Genomic DNA, 19,422 nt, shown 5'->3' with positions numbered 1-19,422 from the left:
TTGGTTTTGGTTGTTCTCTGTTGTTCGTGGTGTTTTGCTTACGTGGGTTGGTTGGTTTCATGTTTCCATAGGTTCCTAAGGCGTTTGGGAGTGAAACAACCTGACCCGTTTTTTTTTTAATAATAATAATAATAAATCTCTAGTGGTCTCATACCCACTAGCAACCTAACAACAAACATCAACAGCGGATAATCAAAACAATTCTAATAACCAAATAAAATCCAACAGTGAAAACAATCCAACAACCAGAACAATCAAATAAAATTTCCAACATCCTGTAATGTTCTATCAACTCAATCTAGCAACCTAACAATAGTTAGACCACAATCAATCAAGCATCTAGAACATCCTCCTCCTCATCGCCTTGATTCCACGATCACACTTTGCCTTTACCTGTACCACAAACACAAATTGAGATGCATGAGTATTGTCATAAACATTCAGTGAGGCCATCCTCCCATCTACTCGGCTATACACAAAAGCAACTGAGATTCTATTATTAAAGCCAACAAACCAAACACAAACAACCCATCAAACCAGGTAAACAAAACTCGGTTAAGTCTGGTGTCGACCGACGCTAGGTTGGTGTCGACCGACGCTAGGTCGGTGTCGACCGACACTAACACATAACTGGTGACGACCAACACTAGGTCGGTGTCGACCGACACTTAACTGGTGTCGATCGACACCGCCTTCGCAGATACGATCAGGAACCTATGGGAGCACGAAAACAACCAATCCACGCAAGCAAAACACCACAACAACAAAGAATAGCCAAAACAGCAGAGATTTCAGGTTTAGATCAGGCATGGTCAAGCACTCACCTCTTTTGCTGGAAAATTGGTTGAGAAACGGTGGAAACAGCACCTCAAGAAGCTTCTCCTTCGTTCCCAGCAACATCTCTCCCTTTTACAGCCACAAATCTCTCCAAAAACACCAAGAACAAGCCAAAAACCTCTCAAACCACAACTTCTCTCCTTTCTCTCTTTTCTTCTGCAAACGGCGAACACAACTTTTCTCCAAACCCTTAATTAGTCGCTTCCCACTTATATATTTGGTTTAGATAATCCAAATAAACCAAACCTACCCAAAAATCACGAATTAAAACAATATGGTCAAACTAGAAAAAGTTGGTGTCGATCGACACTCATCCCCAAATGTCACTATTTGGTTCGCGGATGTTACAATTCTCTCCCACCAACTAGGATTTGTCCTCGAATCCCGCAACACATCCATCCACCAAGAACCTCCGTGCCACCGACAACACGGCCTGCATGTCCTCCGACCGGACTGAACACCGTCAACCAAGGTTTCCCGTGGAATTGTCGCAACAGCCCGCACACTTCCGATTGAACCCCGAGGTTTCCCTATAGCCAATATACTCATATCCAAGACGTTAGTTGCTCAAAACTCAATGATTCCCCCATCCGTGGTCACAACTAACAAATCATGCTGGCTCGCTATCAAGCAAACCACCTTAAGCTACGACATCCAGAAAGTCACTCACACACACTTCCCCCGCTCTCAGATTGCAACCCTCGAGACATACCGGTGTACTGCTGAGCCGCGGCTCACAGCTACGGTATCCAGGGAGTCTCAAAAATCCTGCTCTTGGGACGTATTCCTAAAGCGCGCTCTCGGATCGTCATTCGAAGCAACATGAGTTGGGCCCACACGGCCTTGAGCAAACAAGTCTTATGCCATCGAGTATCTCCCGACTAGATCTACCTCAACACTTTCCAAAAAAATTCCCTTTTTAGAAACTTTCTAATTCTGGAAACCTCTTTTTCTTGGAAACTTTCTATTTATGGTAACTTCCCAACAATAGAAACCTGAGCTATTTCTCTTTTTTCCATGATAACCATCAAACATAAAGAAAAATACTTATCTTATTAATCTCAAAATATCATCATCGTTACAACCTCAACGAATCCCGAGCACCACCTCATCCTGGTACTTAGTCGCACAACCAACCACTCCAAAGCGACGAAGTATCAAGAGAGATGGACTGGAATACTCCATACCCGCTCCAGCCACGGACTACAATTGGGACACGGCAAGACAAGCTCAAGTCGTGGCCTGCTTCTCAAACCACTTCTTAAACCTTGCCTTCATCCTCGCCTCTGGCTCCCAAGTCTGCTCTTCTACTCCATCACAGTCCCACAGGAATCTCATCAAAAGAATCTTCTTGTTCCGAAGTTCCTTGATTCTCCTCTCGAGAACCCTCAATGGTCTCGCCTCCAAGGTCATATTGGGCTGAAGATCCTCAGGATTCTTAGCCAACAACCGATCACCCTCGTGAAGACACTTCCTCAGCATCGACACATGAAATACCTTGTGGAACGCACACATATTCTCAGGCAACTCTAGCCGGTATGCCACTGGTCCAACCCGCTCAACTACTCTGAACGGACCCATGTATCTTGGAGTCAACTTAGTCTCTATCAATGACATGTTCAGACCCCGCAACATAGCCATCTTGAGGTACACTCTGTCACCGACCTAAAAGTCAAGATCTTTCTTCCTCTTATAAGCATAACTCCTCTGCCGATCCTAAGCCTCCTTCATGTTCAGCTTCAGAACTCGGATCTTCTCCAAGGTCTCCTGAACAAAGTCCACACCAAACATACTCCTCTCCCCCACATGAGTCCAGCATAATGGTGTACGACATGACCTCCCATACAACGCCTCATAAGGAGCCATCCCAATGCTAGCCTGGTAACAGTTGTTATATGCAAACTCAACCAAGCTCAAACGATCTGCCCAGTGACCACCCCAGTCCAGCACACACATCCTCAGTAAATCCTCCAAATTCTGGATCGTCCTCTCTAACTGACCGCCCGTCTGAGGATGATAGGTTGTACTCATATGCACCTTCGTGCCTATCTCTGCCTGAAACAACCTCCAGAACACCGAAGTGAACTTAGAATCTCGATCAGACACAATACTAGCAGGCACACCCTGCAATCTGACTATCTCTCTCACATACTTCCTAGCCAAAACCGCTGCTCCATCAGTTTTCTTGATGGCCAAAAAGTATGCAGACTTAGTCAAATGGTCCACAATGATCCAAATCGTATCGAACGTCCTCGACACAGGCAATCCCACCACAAAATCAATAGTGATCAAATCCCACTTCCACTCCAGAATGGGTAAACTCTGCAATAAACCACCAGGAACTTGATGCTCAGCCTCGCAGTCCAATCTGCTACGTACTTCTTCATCCCGACCCAATGATAATACCGCTTGAGGTCACGGTAAATCTTAGTCGTTTCTGGATGAATAGAGAACTTGCTCGAATGAGCCTCTCTTAGTATCTCTTGCCTAAGACCCTCACCCTTAGGTACACAGATCCAATCATTAGCATAAACCTGATACTCTGAATCTGCAGCCTTAGAGGCATTCACCAGCCCCTCATCACTCTCCTGAGCTAACCGCACTCTGCTCAACAGGTCTGCTCGATCAGCTGCCTCCAAACCCAAAGGTTCCTGTGAAATAGCACACAACCTCAATGCACTAATCTCACTCACTAACTCCTCCATATCCTGCTCCTGAGCCGAAGCCGCCCGCTTCCGGCTCAAAGCATCTGCAACCAGGTTAGCTTTACCAGGATGGTAAGCTATGTCCAGATCATAATACGCTACCAACTCCATCCAACGCCTTTGCCTTAAATTCAGCTCAAGCTGAGTGAAGATGTACTTCAAGCTCTTATGATCTGTAAATACCTGAACCTTCCCGCTATACAGAAAACACCTCCAAATCTTCAAGGCAAAAACCACTGCTGCCATCTCTAGATCATGGGTAGGGGAATTGGCCTCGTGCTTCCACAACTGCCACGAAGCATAGGCTATAACCTTCCTCTGCTGCATCAGCACACAACCCAATCCAACTCCAGAAGCATATATATACACAACGTAAGGCTCGTTCTGCTTTGGCAGAGCTAACACCGGCGTGGTAGTCAACATCTGCTTGAGGCTTGCAAAACTCGCCTCACACTCCAGTGACCAAACAAAAGGAACATCCTTTCCTGTAAGCTTAGTCATCGGTTGTGTCATACTCGCAAAACCTGGAACAAATCTCCTATAATAATCTGCCAACCGTAAGAAACTCCTAATCTCACTGGCACTTTGCGGCCTCGGCCACTCTCTGATAGCCTGAATCTTCCCGGAATCCACTGAAACTCCATCTGCAGAAACAATGTGACCTTAGAACCCCATCTCACGCTGCCAGAAACTGCACTTGCTCAGCTTAGCAAACAATTTCTGCTCCCGCAGCTTCTCCAGAACTGCTCTCAGATGTATTGCATGCTCCTCAGGACTCTTGGAATATATCAGGATGTCGTCGATGAAAAGGATGACAAACACATCCAGAAACTCCTGAAACACGCTTTTCATCAATCTCATAAACGCAGCTAGCGCGTTTGTCAACCCAAACGGCGTCTCCAAAAAGTCATAATGCCCATATCTCATCCTGAAGGCGGTCTTCCTCACATCTGCTTCATGACTCGGAATCTGGTGATAACCCGACGCCAAGTCATTCTTGGAGAACCAAGTAGCACCCCTCAACTGATCTAATAACTCATCAATCCTCGGGAGAGGGTACTTGTTCTTCACAGTGACCCGGTTCAAACCCCGATAGTCAATACAAAAGCGGAAACTCCCGTCTTTCTTCTTAAAAAAAAATCGGTGTTCCCCATGGTGAACTACTAGGACTGATGAATCCCTTGCTCAGCAAATCCTCCAGCTGTTTCTTCAGCTCTGCCATCTCTGCTGGAGCCATCCTATAGGGCGCCTTAGACAACGACATTGTCCCTGGTTCCAATTCAATCGTGAAGGGATCAGACCGAGATGGTGGTAACCCCTGCAACGACTGAACCACATCCTCAAACTCCTCCACATCCTGAATACCTCCAATAGAAGACTGCCCCACTGATTCCAACATCGAAATCGTAACCAAGTAGGCCTCACGCCCCTTCTCAATCATCTTCCCAGCCTGCATGGCCGAGATCACCAGACTCCCCGAAGTCGGCCTCACCCCCTCAAAAACCAGCTTCCCTTCTAGACGCTCAAAGACTACTCTACCCCTGTAACATTCTAGATGTACCATGTGACGATGCAACCAATCAATCCCCAAGATGACATCATACAACACCACATAACTGATAATCAAATCTGCAGTCCTCGACTCCCCTGCAATCTGAATATCCACATCTCTCATGCGACCACAAACTCTTTGGAACTCACCCCTCGCGACTCTGACAACCCCTGCTTGCTCCCCGGGATCTCCTCTGATCTCTGCACTCTCCGCGCACTCTGGAGTAATAAAGCTATGGGTAGCTCCAGAATCAAACAAAACGTGGGATGTAAACCCGCCCACCAACAAGGTCCCTACACAAACCTCATGTGTTGAGAACCGTAAGGGCTCTGATACAAAAATGAAACAACCAGACCCGGTTTTTTTAAAATAATAATAATAGTAAATAGTGGTCACATACCCAATAGCAACCTAACAATGAACATCAACAACGCATAATCACAACAATTCCAATAACCAAATAAAATCCAACAGTGAAAACAATCCAATAACCAGAACAATCAAATAACAGTTCCAACATCATGCAATGTTTTTTCAACTCAATCTAGCAACCTAACAATAGCTAGACCACAATCAATCAAGCCTCTAGAACATCCTCCTCCTAATCGCCTTGATTCCACGATCACACTTTGCCTTTACCTACACCACAAACACAAATTGAGATGCATGAGTATTTTCATAAACACTCAGTGAGGTCATCCTCCCATCTACTGGGAAATACACACAAGCAACTGAGATTCTATTATTAAAGCTAACAAACCAAACACAAACAACACATCAAACCAGGAAAATAAGACTCGGTTAAGTCTGGTGTCGACCAACGCTAGGTCGGTGTCGATCGACGCTAACATCTAACTGGTGTCGACCGACACTTAACAAACATGGTGTTGACCGGCACTTAACTAGTGTCGACCGACTCTTAACTGGTGTCGATCAACACTGTCTTCACAGACACGATCTGCACGAAGCCGACCGATGAACCTCCGTTCCCAAACGCCTCCAAACTGTCCCAAACTCTACCAAACTCCTCAGGAACCTATGGGAACACGAAAACAACCAACCAACGCAAGAAAAACACCACAACAACAAACAATAGCCAAAACAACAGTGATCTCAGGCTTAGATCGGCCATGGTCAAGCACTCACCTCTTTTGCAGGACGATTTGGTTGAGAAACGGTGGGAACAACGCCTCAAGAAGCTTCTCCTTCGTTCCCAGCCAACCCCAAATGTCACTATTTGGTTCGCGGATGTTACAGGGAGAGTTTGGGACGGATCGAAGGCGATTTGGAACTAAGGTTCGATGTTCGGCTTCGTGTAGATCGTGTCTGCGAAGAAGTTATCGATCAATGATCGACACCATGGTCGAGTATGTGTCGGTCGACACCTACCTAGCCTCGGTCGACACCAGACCTGTGACACCCCAGTTTCAGAGACATGCAGAGAGGTTTAAAAGAATTGATTTGGCCACCTATGTCACCAAAGTGCAGTTATTTTTTCGGTCAAGGGTCCTGAGAAAACTCCATAGTTAAGCGTGCTTGAGCTGGAGTAGTCTCAGGATAGGTGACCTTCTGGGAAGTGACTGTCGGAATTGTGCGAGTGAGAACTAAACACAGGGAAAGATCATGTGGTGACTTGTAGGGACGGTAACAAGTCTTTAAAGCCTCCCGGTCGTAGCAAACCGGCCATCGGATATGGATGGGATCACAAGCCTAGTGAGAGGACGTGAGGCCCATTAAGGAAAGTGGGCCCATTGAATGGGATTGGACATGGGGCCCATTGAAAGGTGGTGGTCGGGGCGTTACAAGACCTAGTGTCGGTCGACACCAGACTTAACCGAGACTTGTTTTCTTGGTTTGATGTGTTGTTGTGTTTTTGTTTGTTTGCTTTAACAATAGAATCTCTGTTGCTTGTGTGTATCGATCAGTAGATGGGAGGATGGCCTCATTGAGTGTTTATGACAATACTCATGCATCTCAATTTGTGTTTGTAGTGCAGGTAAAAGTAAAGTGTTAGGTTGTTATAGAGGTCTGATTGATTGTGTTTGTAGTGCAGGTAAAAGTAAAGTGTTAGAATCAAGGCGATGAGGAGGAGGTTGTTATAGAGATCTGATTGATTGTGATCTAGCTATTGTTAGGTTGCTAGGGTTGAGTTGATAGAATATCGTAGGATGTTGGTGTTATTTGATTGATTTGGTTATTAGATTATTTCATTGTTGGATTTTGTTTTGGTTAACGGAATTGTTTGGTTATTCGCGGTTGATGATTGATGCTAGATTATTAGTGGGTATGAGATCACTAAAAAATTGTTATTATTATTTTTTTTTTAAAAGGATAGATTGTTTCAGAACGTTTTATTTGTGATTGATATTTGTGGTGCCTAAAAGGATTTTTTTTTTTCTTTTTCTTTATGTTATCTTCAGTAACAAACAGAAAATATATTTACAAATCCTTGAAAATACAAATATATTTGTTTTCAGTTCAAAACTGAACTTTACATTTTCATGCAATTCCAAACATTTGTGTATATATTCCAATACGACCACGTCTTTTTTTTTCTTTTTTTTTCTTTTTTTTAGATAGAACATCATAGAAGCCGAAGCAAACAAAACCTTAACCAACATGAATAGAGATCCACAGAATCATAGAAACAAACTCCCAACTCCCATAATGATTAAACCATAACCAAACTCCCCCGTAATAAAGGAAACTAAAAGAAAATATAAGAAATATTCTAGACTCAAGAATAAATCCCATAAATATAAACAACTATTTGTGAAAAACCAAACCCTTAAAACATTAAAAAATCTCACCAATACTTGTGCTAAACCAACCCAAGAACGAAGAATAAAATCAAAACGTAACTTATAATAATTAAGAAATAATTATGAAACAACCATGTGGACGTCAAAGCATTCTTTGTTTCACGGACATCATCTGTGTCGTCTCCCTCACCATCATCTTCAACGTCATCACCTTTCATGATCATTAAGATCACAAAGTTATCACAGCGGAATTTAGAAAACCTTTAGATCCACATGATCGCCTGTTCTGATATCATGATAGATTTGATGAGAGTAAAGATACATAATGTGTTAGAGGAAGAATTGTATTAGACTCTCATGATTGTAATTGTACAAGATACATTTTCTTATATAGAGATGAGTTTCCTAAATTAAGATAAGAATAAATGTAAACTATATATATATATATATATATTTATACATTGGTGAATATACTAAACTTTCTAAACCAATATTAACATTTATCTAATATCTTCTAGAATAATATCTTCATGACTTCCATTTTCGAGTTTATTATCTCGACCGTAGATCTCGGTCGATCTCCGGTTCACCATCTCCCAATAACTTTCAATACAAACAAGAAATAAATTGTTCTGTTTGAACATATTCAAGTCGAGCTCCGGTTTTCGGACGAATTGATTGCCAAACAGAATCTCTTGCCCATTTCCCTGAGAAACGGCCAAACTAGGCTAGAATCGATCGGTCTGATTTCAGATTCGGTCTTCTTGCCGATCAATCATATGATTGAACTCAGAAGACAAGTGACAAGCAATTTGGTTGATTACGAAATAAAAAGTACATTCAAAGTCAACGCAGTTCTGGAGTTTGTTCCGTACTCATACAGGCTGCACGACACTTGTCATATATATAAGCCCATTATGACTAGTATAAATAATATAGTACGAAGACTAGTAATATAATGTAGGTATTTAAATTAGATTTTTATACTTTATTGCAATTAAATATTACAATCAACTTATATAAAATTTTATATACTGTTTATATACGGTATTACACATAAAATTATTTTATGTATCTGAGATATTTATGATATGATGAGCATGGAATGTTGTACAAATATGAAAAGCTAATCCATATGATCTACCTATTATAATATGTAACTATGTATGATGATTTGTTTTGTCGACAACAGAAATCATTATACATAATTACATATTATATTATTTATGTGGATCATATGGATTTATTTTTTATATCTGAACCCTATTATATATTGTTTGCTGTATAGTAGATTTAGGAAAGTATGTACATATAAAAACTAATATATATGCATGCATGAATGAGTGTAAGTAGGCATATTGTGTTGGTTTTGTTGTAATAAAAATCAATGTATTATTAATCTGACGCTTAAATGCGAATTTTTAAATCCTTATTAACACTAGTAATATTAGACATGTTGAATCAAAATGAATTAATTAGGATTGTGTAAAATTTAAGGAATATATAAGCAAAATATAAGAAAAAATTAAGGAAATTTGAAGCTACTTTTTCATGTTTTAAATATTAAAATAATATAATTAATATTAAATAAACTACTGTTAGTTAGAACTTACAACTTATAATGGAAGAGAATACATCTTCTAGACAAATCAATAAAATTTGTCAAATCATTTGATAAGTAATAAGAAGAATGAACAAAAAACACCAATTCATATCTTAGTATTCTTCTTTTGAACATAATAATACTACCAATTTCATTCAACACACATATTCGTATTAACTATTCTCCTCACAATTATCTCTCTCTTTTTCTTTTTTCTTTTTTGTGTGCAAAATCTCTCTCTTTTTCTAAAAGTATTAATACTCAGCTTTTCTCAAATAAACCAATCATGAAGAAACTCCATAGACAATCTTCCATTAGGTTCCTTTGTCCTCTTCTAGTTCTTCTACTTATCAAGACATAAACAAAAAAATTTATATGCGGTGTTACATATAAAATTATTTTATGTATCGGTAATATTTATGATGAGCATGGAATGTTGTACAAATATGAAAAACTAATCCATATGATCCACAGATATAATATATAACTATGTATGATGATTTGTTTTGTCCACAACAGAAATCATCATACATAATTACATATTATATTATTTATGTGGATCATATGGATTTATTTTTCATATTTGAACTCTATTATATATATTTTGTTGTATAATAGATTTAGGAAAGTATGTACATAGAAAAACCTAATATATATGCATGCATGAATGAGTGTAAGTAGACATATTGTGTTTGTTTTGTTGTAAGTATGTATGATGTGAAATGAGATGGGGCCAATGATAACGAGATATGGCTTTAAGAGGGAAATCATAATAGTGACCTTTTTTTGTGATGACAACAACCACACGTGCTCATTCCTTCTACCAAAGGTTTGCGCACTCGCTAGGCCTTTTCGTTCCACCTTTTTACTACAATTTATTTGAGAGCCAAATTCTTAGTTCTCAATCCGAGTTTTCTAATAACCTTTTTTTAATAACTTCATTCCATTGATGTTGTTTTACTCCTTTTAACTAGCTTTCAAGTCCTCTGTCTTAGGGATCGAAACTCAAAACTGATTTTAGTTTCAATTCATTGACGTTAGTCTTTTTAAAACACGCTCATGCACTCTACGTTTTACATCCTTTTACATTCTCATAGTCACAGACACCAAATCTATCTATAAATTTTGTAACTAATTACAAAATTGTCTTTGGAAGATTTTACAAATTGTATCTCTCGAAAAAATCTATTTAATTTCTTTTTCTTATCATAGTTATATCATCTATGCATTATCTTTATTCACTTGAAATTCCCATGAATCATGAGACACAAGTAACATAGAAAAGAGACCTTTTCCGAGTTTGAACTAATAAGAAGAGGTAGCCCGAGAAGAAGAAGAATAACTAACCTCTGACTTCTTTAGCAAGTAACGACTTCGACCATAACCTAACTCTCTCATGACCGACTCAACCTTCCTCTCAGCAACTCCGGTTCAACACCAATCTCTTTCGCACAACAAACCAGAGCGCGCGGCTATCCCCACTACCCACAAGGCAGCAGCCACCCCAACACCAACCATTGCCGCCACAAGAATCGCCACCGTCCCAGCCAAACCCGGAGAAAATACCATCATCAGTGGAGAAAACGATGAGAAACAGAGTACTCCACCATGGGCCCCTGTCCACGAGGCTAAAACTCATCAGACCAAATAGCGGCCCGCCACTGCCAAAGCTGCTACCGTTGCTTCCACAACCGACGAACCAGTCGGCCTCACTCCATCAGTTATGGCTACATCTCTCCTTCTTCCCTTTGGATTCTCCATAGTACATGTGAAGTTTGCTGCGAAAGGCCTTGAGTATGTTTTCGATTACTAAACATCTCTAAAAATACTGATACCATATAATATGAGATGATTTGTACGTTGTCTTTTAGTTTGGTGCTTACAAACTCATTCAGTGCCTTGGCAATATCCTTACAAACTCATTCAAATATGCTGAGAAGACTAGCCATTCTCTTAGTTCTAAGCGTCGGTAAGAAGAGGTTTCGATAGGTAACAATTGAGATCGCACAAAAAAAAAAAAAAAAGTCAATCATTTTAAGAAAGCAATCTGAACCTTGATCCAATATTGTGTATTCAGTTCAAATTTAATGTTGAGCGACCTAAAAGGATTGATTTATTCCCAACAAAGCATGTAAGTGAAAGAAATCTAATGACCGTTTAGAATTCAACGGTATATAATATAAAATTTAACTAGATCATTTTCATTTTTCGGTTACCCAAGTAGATCATATATATATTTTTTATATACTATTAAAAATAATTGATGCATTTTCGAGGCGACTTAACTATGTTATGAGACATGCCTAAAATACCAACCCTAGCCATATATACGTTATATCGTAGAATGAATGATACCAATAACAATTATACACGACTACACGTATCTTTCCTTTAGATTCCATTCATGCATGACAAGCACAATCATACCCATTTGCACACATCTATATATACATTTTTTAAATACATTTTGGATTCTACCTTTTTAATTTTGCTTATTTAAAATTTTAGTCTCTACAAAATTGCACTAAAAGCAATTAGTAAAATTTTGTAAATTGATAAAATCAATTTTTTTATAAAAACTAATTAATTCTACTTAAATTCTTTATTAATAGCAAATTTGTTTTCTATATATGAGTCCCAAAATTAAAAAAAAATAGAAAAATCAATCATTAGACTGTATACACTGAAAAATAAACAATCAATTAAATTAAATAATTATAAATCAAACAAAACAATAATAGTATTATTTTAAATAAATAAAAAATATTATGATGATTAATTATACATTATACAAACAGTTATAATTCATAATTTTAGTGTTTTATCCTGATAAAATTAGAAAACTTTAAGAATATTTTATCACCGCTTAAATATATATAAAAATATATATATATATAATTTTATGACTAAATTAAATACCGCTAAAAAATTATTATAAATAAAATTAAATAATTGTCCCATGGTGTACCATAAGTTAAATCCTAGTTACTAATGAAAATTTTAGCACGCAAGCAATGCTTAGATTTTTTTTGAATTTGGTGAAGAAAACTTCTCTAAAAAAATATAATTTTTTGTTACCTTCTCATTTTTCTTCATAAATCTATTGTTTAGAACAAATATTTGTTGACAAAAGAAGCCATAATTTGTGTTCAATTTAATGTAAAACCTTTACACATATTGTGTTGAACTTTAACTATTAATTAGACTTATAACCAAACCCTAATTTCGAATATTCATACGACGTGAATCTTTTCCACATTAGTTATACTTGTAACCAAGGACAACAAAATCCATATAGATGTTTTCCACATTAATATTTACATGTTTTTTTTGTTAACTTACACATGTACATGATATTTTTAGTTCTTGGTAGGATAGTAGTGATTAAGGTCAGTAATTATATAGAAAACATGTTAATATTTTATGTTGAAAAAAACGGAATATCATTCATTTTTAAACAAAAATAATAATTCTATAACATAAATTAAAATGACATATAGGATATATATTTTTAATATATATGAATCGAATCAAATAAATAAACTAACAAATTTTAGCCAAGAATGGACCCACACTGCGTCAATAAATAACGACCCCTTGCGAGGGTTAAGACAACACAACACAAGCTTTTTTCCAAGTCTTGAAACAAAATTCAAAGCTCTATTTTCTCTCCTCATAGTGTCGACATGGCATACGAAAGTAACCTAGTTTTGAAGCAAATCATCCACTTATACAACCAAATCTCAAACCTCGAGAGCTTAAAACCATCCAAGAATGTCGACACTTTGTTCGGACAACTCGTGTCCACATGCTTACCAACGGACACAAACATCGATGTCACAGCAATACACGATGAAAAAGTGAGAGATGCTAGATCTCATCTTATCAAGCTTTGTGGTGAAGCCGAAGGTTATTTAGAGGAACACTTCTCAACAATCTTAGGCTCTTTTGAAGACAACCCACTAAACCATTTACACATCTTTCCCTATTACAACAACTATCTCAAACTAGGCAAACTTGAATTCGATCTCCTATCTCATCACACAACCCATGTCCCTACCAAAGTTGCCTTTATCGGTTCGGGTCCGATGCCACTTACTTCCATCGTCTTGGCCAAGTTCCACCTCTCCAACACAACGATCCACAACTTTGACATCGACTCAAAGGCCAACAAACTCGCTTCAAGCCTCGTTTCTCGCGATCCTGATCTCTCAAAACGCATGATCTTCCACACAACTGATGTGTTAAATGCCAAGGAAGGGTTAGACCAATATGATGTCGTTTTCTTGGCAGCTCTTGTTGGGATGGATAAAGAGTCAAAGGTCAAAGCTATTGAGCATTTGGAGAAATATATGGCTCCGGGAGCTGTGTTGATGCTAAGGAGTGCTCATGGTCTTAGAGCTTTCTTGTATCCAATCGTTGACTCTTCCGATCTTAAAGGATTTGAGGTGTTGACCATTTATCATCCCTCCGATGACGTAGTGAACTCGGTGGTCATCGCACGAAAGCTAGGTGGTTCGAATGGAGTTAGAGGCAGCCAGATTGGACGGTGTGTGGTTATGCCTTGTAATTGCTCTAAGGTCCACGCGACTATGAACAATTTTGGTATGAAGAAGAATTTGATCGAGGAGTTTAGTGCCATCGAGTAAACAAGTAATAATTGTAACACATTTCTTTTCTTAAAATTATGTGTTTTTATGTCTTGTTATTTTCGATTTTATGCCTTGTGAGGAGTGCGGTATACTGGTATGTTTGTTAAGTATTATCGTTTTGTGAATTTTGTGAGTTCTTTGATCTTCATATCAGTGTGAAGATACGGAACCTTGTTGTATGTTCTTTTTATTATTAATTTGATTAATAAAAAATAAAATTGAGAAACCACAATGTATATTGATAAGTCATAATGTGATCAAGGTTTGTGATTGATCTCAGTGGTGCCTGAAACCATTTTTTTTCTTTTTCTTATCAAACAGAAAATGTATTTGCAAATCCTTAAAAATACAAATATATTGGTTTCGTTTTCTCAACATGAATATATTCAGTTCAAATTTACAAATAACCGAAAATGAAATCGAAATAAAAATATACATATTCATACAATATCAAACATTTGTGTGGACTGGTCGTCATATATTTATGATATACTACTCTATGATTATGAATCTTGTAATTTTAAAGAAAAATCAAGATAGTAACAAAGAAACCAAACTAAGTAGTCAAACTACGAAACCAAGATAGTAACAAATGAAAACTATTTTAAGCATTCAAATTAATAAAAGAACTGTTTGGTAAACATGAAAGTAGAAGATTTTCCGATAGGGAAACTGGAGTCACTGTAACCTCCACTTCCTCTCTTGTTGGAATAACAAGGGTAATGACTCAAACAAAACTCGATCTCACGAATCAAATCTAAACCTTCTTTCTCGCCGAGAGTCTTAAGCTTCCACTCGCTAAATGGATACTCTGTCCTATGAATCACATGAATCTCGCCTCCCTTGTCTTCATCTTTCACCAACACTCCTGCATTCTTCATAAACCCTCTTACAAGCTGTTGATGCCTCCTAAATCACACAGTAAAATAAAAATAAAAATAAAAAAATTAAAGAAATAGGTTTGACTATATAGAATCGAACCAAGAAATAAAATCGGTTCAAATATGTTTTTCCTACTGGTTCACTAAGTAATATCTTTTAAAATGGAAAAAAAAAAAAGACAACAGAAATATATCTATGGGTCGATACAAGGGATATATATAAACATAAATGATGATTTTAATTTCGTGCTCACATATAGTCGAACCCAGCATGAGGAAAATTGAAGATTACTCTATCATATATAGCGGAACCACCAAGGGTAGGCTTTGTGGCCATTGAGTGGACGTTAACTCCATAGACCACGCTGCACCCGAGTTTCTCCAACTCTTCTACGTTCGCCTTCCCATTCTTGAACTTACGCTCTAGCTCCCCTATACAACGTTCGTCATTCCAGAATTAATTCACATAACTAATGTAAAGCAATTTAATATTAAATTTTGATTTACGTACCTTGAGTATCAAGAGAGGTTGCAGTGAGATTAGATGCGGAACCAAAAGCTCTTGCTAGAGACAGAGAAAAGGAGAAGTCTCCTTCTCCGACCAAAAGTATTTTTTGTTTGTTATTGTAATGTTTTAACCTTTTAGTTCTTTGAACCTCCATTTCGTCTCTGCATGAGTTTGCCTCTCACACCAAGATTATAATGTATGTATGCATATAAACAGGTATACATATGTATTTATGGATGCATGGGTCAAAGAGGACTTAAATGTTTTATTTTGTTTGTTTACTAGGCTATATATCCAACTGGCTCTTCGAACTTTGTGGGTATTTATGTAATTCGAAAAGCATTCAATATTGTGTTCATGTATCCATCCTTTTGAAAAAAGGATGCAAAAACCTTTTTTCTTGCCGAGAGTACATAAATTTATAATGCATCAATTGATACATTTTTCTCCTTTTGCGTGTGTAAAAAGAGATGCTTGAAAAAAAAAATCCGAATTAACCAAATATTTTCAATAATGAAAAAACTATAGAATCAAGAACTTTAAAAAAACAGAATTCAAAAGAAAAAAAACTTTTTTATTATCTTAGTGAAACTTGCTCGAAACACTAAGCTCTCTTTCTCATAATTCTCTTATCTCTCTCAAGCTTACTATCTCTCTCAATAGAAAAACCTAAAATACAAGGCTTCTATTTATAAGCTTTTAGAATCCTATTATTCCTTTTTCCTAAGAAAAGGATTATTTCCTAAACTTTCTCCTAAGGATATGTTAAGATCTCAATTTAACATATCCTTGTCCTAATCGCCTTTTAAGTTTGCTTGGTTATCAAGCTTAACTCAACAATCTCCCCTTTAAACTTGATGTCACTCCCCTTCACTTCTTGAACTCCAATGAGATCTCTCATCTCTTTTAACTTGATTCTTCCTAACCCTTTAGTTAGAATATCCGCCTTTTGTAAGCTTCCAGGAACATGCTCCACATCTATATGCTCGTTTTCAACACACTCTCGTATGAAATGAATCCTCCTGTGAATGTGCTTACTCTTCCCATGAAACATTGGATTCCTTGTGAGAGCTAAAGCTGACTTGTTATCAATCCGTACTATTGGCTTTTGACTCTCTTCTCCCATGACTTCACTTAACAGATCTTGTAGCCATATTGCCTGTTTCGCAGCCTCCGTAGCTGCCATAAACTCAGCTTCACAGGATGACAAGGCAACGATCTCTTGCTTCTGGGAATACCATGTTATGGGACACTCATTAAAGTAAAACACATGCCCTGAAGTACTCTTACCATCATCTGTATCGACATTATGACTGTTGTCGCTATAGCCGATCAACCCACTAGTATTCCCTCGCATGAATTTTAGTCCAAATGTTGTCGTTTCTTGTAGATACCTCAAGACTTGCTTAAGAGCTACTGCATGTGACTGCTTTGGCTCTCGCATGTATCTACTTAGAACACCAACACTATAAGATAAATCTGGACGCGTATGTAGGAGATACCTCAAACAACCAATGTTTCTTCTGTATTGCTTCTCATCGACAGATTTCTCACCTTGTGCTTTACAAAGTTTCAGACCTTGATCCATCGGTATGTGAACAGGATTGCACTCTTTCATACCAGTCTCCTCTAGAATTTTAAGTGCATATCTTTCTTGACTTAAAGTGATTCCTTCCTTGTTCTGTTCAACCTCTATCCCTAGATAGTAAGACAATAAACCGAGATCACTTATCTCAAATTTTGTTGACATTCCCCGTTTGAACTCTAGGATTAGATCAAGACTGGAACCGGTCACTAATAGGTCATCCACATAGACTGCTACGACAAGTAGTTCCTCCTTCTCTCGTTTCCTGTAAATAGAGGGTTCTTTGGAGCACTTAACAAAACCCAACTCCTTCAAGATCTGATTCAACTTGTTGTTCCAAGCTCGTGGCACCTGCTTCAAACCGTACAAAGCTTTATGCAACTTATAAACTTTGTTTTCACTTCCACTCACAACAAATCCTTCTGGTTGGCTAACGTAGACGTCTTCCCTTAATTCACCATGGAGAAACGTTGTCTTAACATCAAGATGATGTATCTCCCATCCCTTAGTAGCTGCTAAAGCAATTATGAAACGTATGGTTTCAATTCGAGCTACTGGAGCAAATACTTCGTCATAGTCAATTCCCTGTCTTTGAACATATCCTTTCGCGACCAACCTAGCTTTGTATTTGTTCACACTGCCATTAGAGTTGCGTTTTATCTTAAAGACCCACTTTAATCCTATTGCTTTTGAACCATGTGGGAGATTAACCAACGACCATGTTTTATTCCTTTCAATTGAGAGTAACTCTTCCCCACAAGCATCCCTCCAAACCGTTAGCTCCATAGCCTCTTCATAACTCCAAGGTTCTTCGTCTAAAGTCAACAGAAGTTGTTCACCCTCTAAATCTGCAAGGAGAACATAATCTTGTAAGTAACTTGGTAGCTTACTTTCTCTAGTCAATCTTCTAAGAGCTACTGGTTGTTGCTCTGTCTCATCATCGTCGGAAATCTCAACAATTTCTGGTATCTCTTCCTCCATCTCCTCGTTGTTTTCATTACCTCTCCCATCACTTGTTATTGAGGTCTGAACAATCTGTGGTTCCCTAATACCATTGCTCCCTGTTTCTCCGAACGTGAGTTTGAACCCCTTTTGAATTCTGTTTTTTAAAAGTTCTTGATTCTATATTTGGTATCAGAGCTTAAACAATAGAATCAAGGGTTGTGAGATCATGTCAGACATCATACCTATGACGGCAGCTGTAACCAACGTGAAGGAAGGAGGACTAGAGCATTTGGTTCCGCAACAAACCTCACTGCAACCTCTCTCGACACTTTTGGTAAATCAAATCTTTAATTGTCTATCATTTTAGAAATTTTTTTGGTATATATTGTCATTGTAAAGATATTTATTTTTTTGGTATAATTTTTTTTGGTATATATTGATCTAGTGATCTTGTTATTGAACGATCATATAATCAGGGTCACAACTTTGGGTTTTGTCTGTTAATGCGAGTAAAGAAACCAGATGGTCCATATATAATATGATTTTGGTGATTAATAATTGAAATACGAATAATGCAGAGGAGGTACAGCTTAAGTATAAGAATGGAAGAGCTAACATACACGAGTTGAAGACCCGAGGTTGCATCGTGGTCCACGGGGTTAATGTGCATTCCATGACCAAAGATCTTAAGCATGGTCAACGATCGGAACTTTATGATAGAATCATCTTTAATTTTCCTCATTCAGGGTTCGGTTTTGGCCGTGATGAGCACCAGAGCTACTACATCATGTAATTAATCTAAAAGACTTGTCTTTTGGCTCCATTTTTATGGTTATCTTTGGTGTATTGAAAATGCGTGTATGTCTATCACAGGTTACACCAAGCAGTGGTGAGAGGTTTTATGAAGAGTGCGAAAAAGATGGTAAAAGACATCGGTGGTGAGATTCATGTTACTCATAAGACGGCTCATCCATTTGACAAGTGGGAGATCGAAACTCTGGCTGAAGAAAAGGGTTTGTGTTTGGTCCGGGAGATGGAATTTAATAAATTTTGTTTTCCTAGTTACTCAAATAAGAGAGGAAGTGGACGTCACTGTGACGGTAGCTTCCCTGTTGGGAGATCTTCTACCTTCATGTTCCGGAAACGGATTCTCTGAAAAAACTCTTCTGCTACATATACTTAAGTGGGTTTGGATTTTGGATCGGATAAATTTTATGTGACGAAGATTATATATTTTATCTTTCGCACTATTCCTAAAAAAATTTATAAAGTTCTTTTGCCGTTACTTGACTCTGTTCGAAACTTTGAATAATAATCACTGCTATTATTTGTAATGGTATACCAATGATTATGTTAATCGAATGGTAAAAATAAATAATTAAATTCTGCCTC

At 38.0% G+C, this 19,422-nt stretch overlaps 4 pseudogenes across 1 annotated transcript; 2 read left to right on the top strand and 2 right to left on the bottom strand.

Annotated features, from left to right (window-relative positions):
* Positions 1-10,764: 10,764 nt before the first annotated feature.
* Positions 10,765-11,220, bottom strand: LOC104763491 (uncharacterized; annotated as a pseudogene).
* Positions 11,221-13,136: 1,916 nt separating this feature from the next.
* On the top strand, positions 13,137-14,337 carry LOC104761659 (nicotianamine synthase 2 pseudogene; annotated as a pseudogene). Its single transcript, XR_015589363.1, has one exon. The product of XR_015589363.1 is annotated as a nicotianamine synthase 2 pseudogene (transcript).
* A 360-nt stretch (positions 14,338-14,697) lies between these two features.
* On the bottom strand, positions 14,698-15,859 carry LOC104761658 (uncharacterized protein At4g26485-like; annotated as a pseudogene).
* Positions 15,860-18,273: 2,414 nt separating this feature from the next.
* LOC104763490 (uncharacterized protein At4g26485 pseudogene) lies at positions 18,274-19,186 on the top strand (annotated as a pseudogene).
* The last annotated feature ends 236 nt before the right edge of the window (positions 19,187-19,422 follow it).

The sequence above is a fragment of the Camelina sativa genome, chromosome 18 (assembly GCF_030686135.1).
Source record: "Camelina sativa cultivar CO46 ecotype springtype chromosome 18, ASM3068613v1".
NCBI classification, from domain to species: Eukaryota; Viridiplantae; Streptophyta; class Magnoliopsida; order Brassicales; family Brassicaceae; genus Camelina; species Camelina sativa.
Note: the sequence above shows the minus strand (reverse complement) of the source record. Positions and strands in the feature narration are given on the sequence as shown.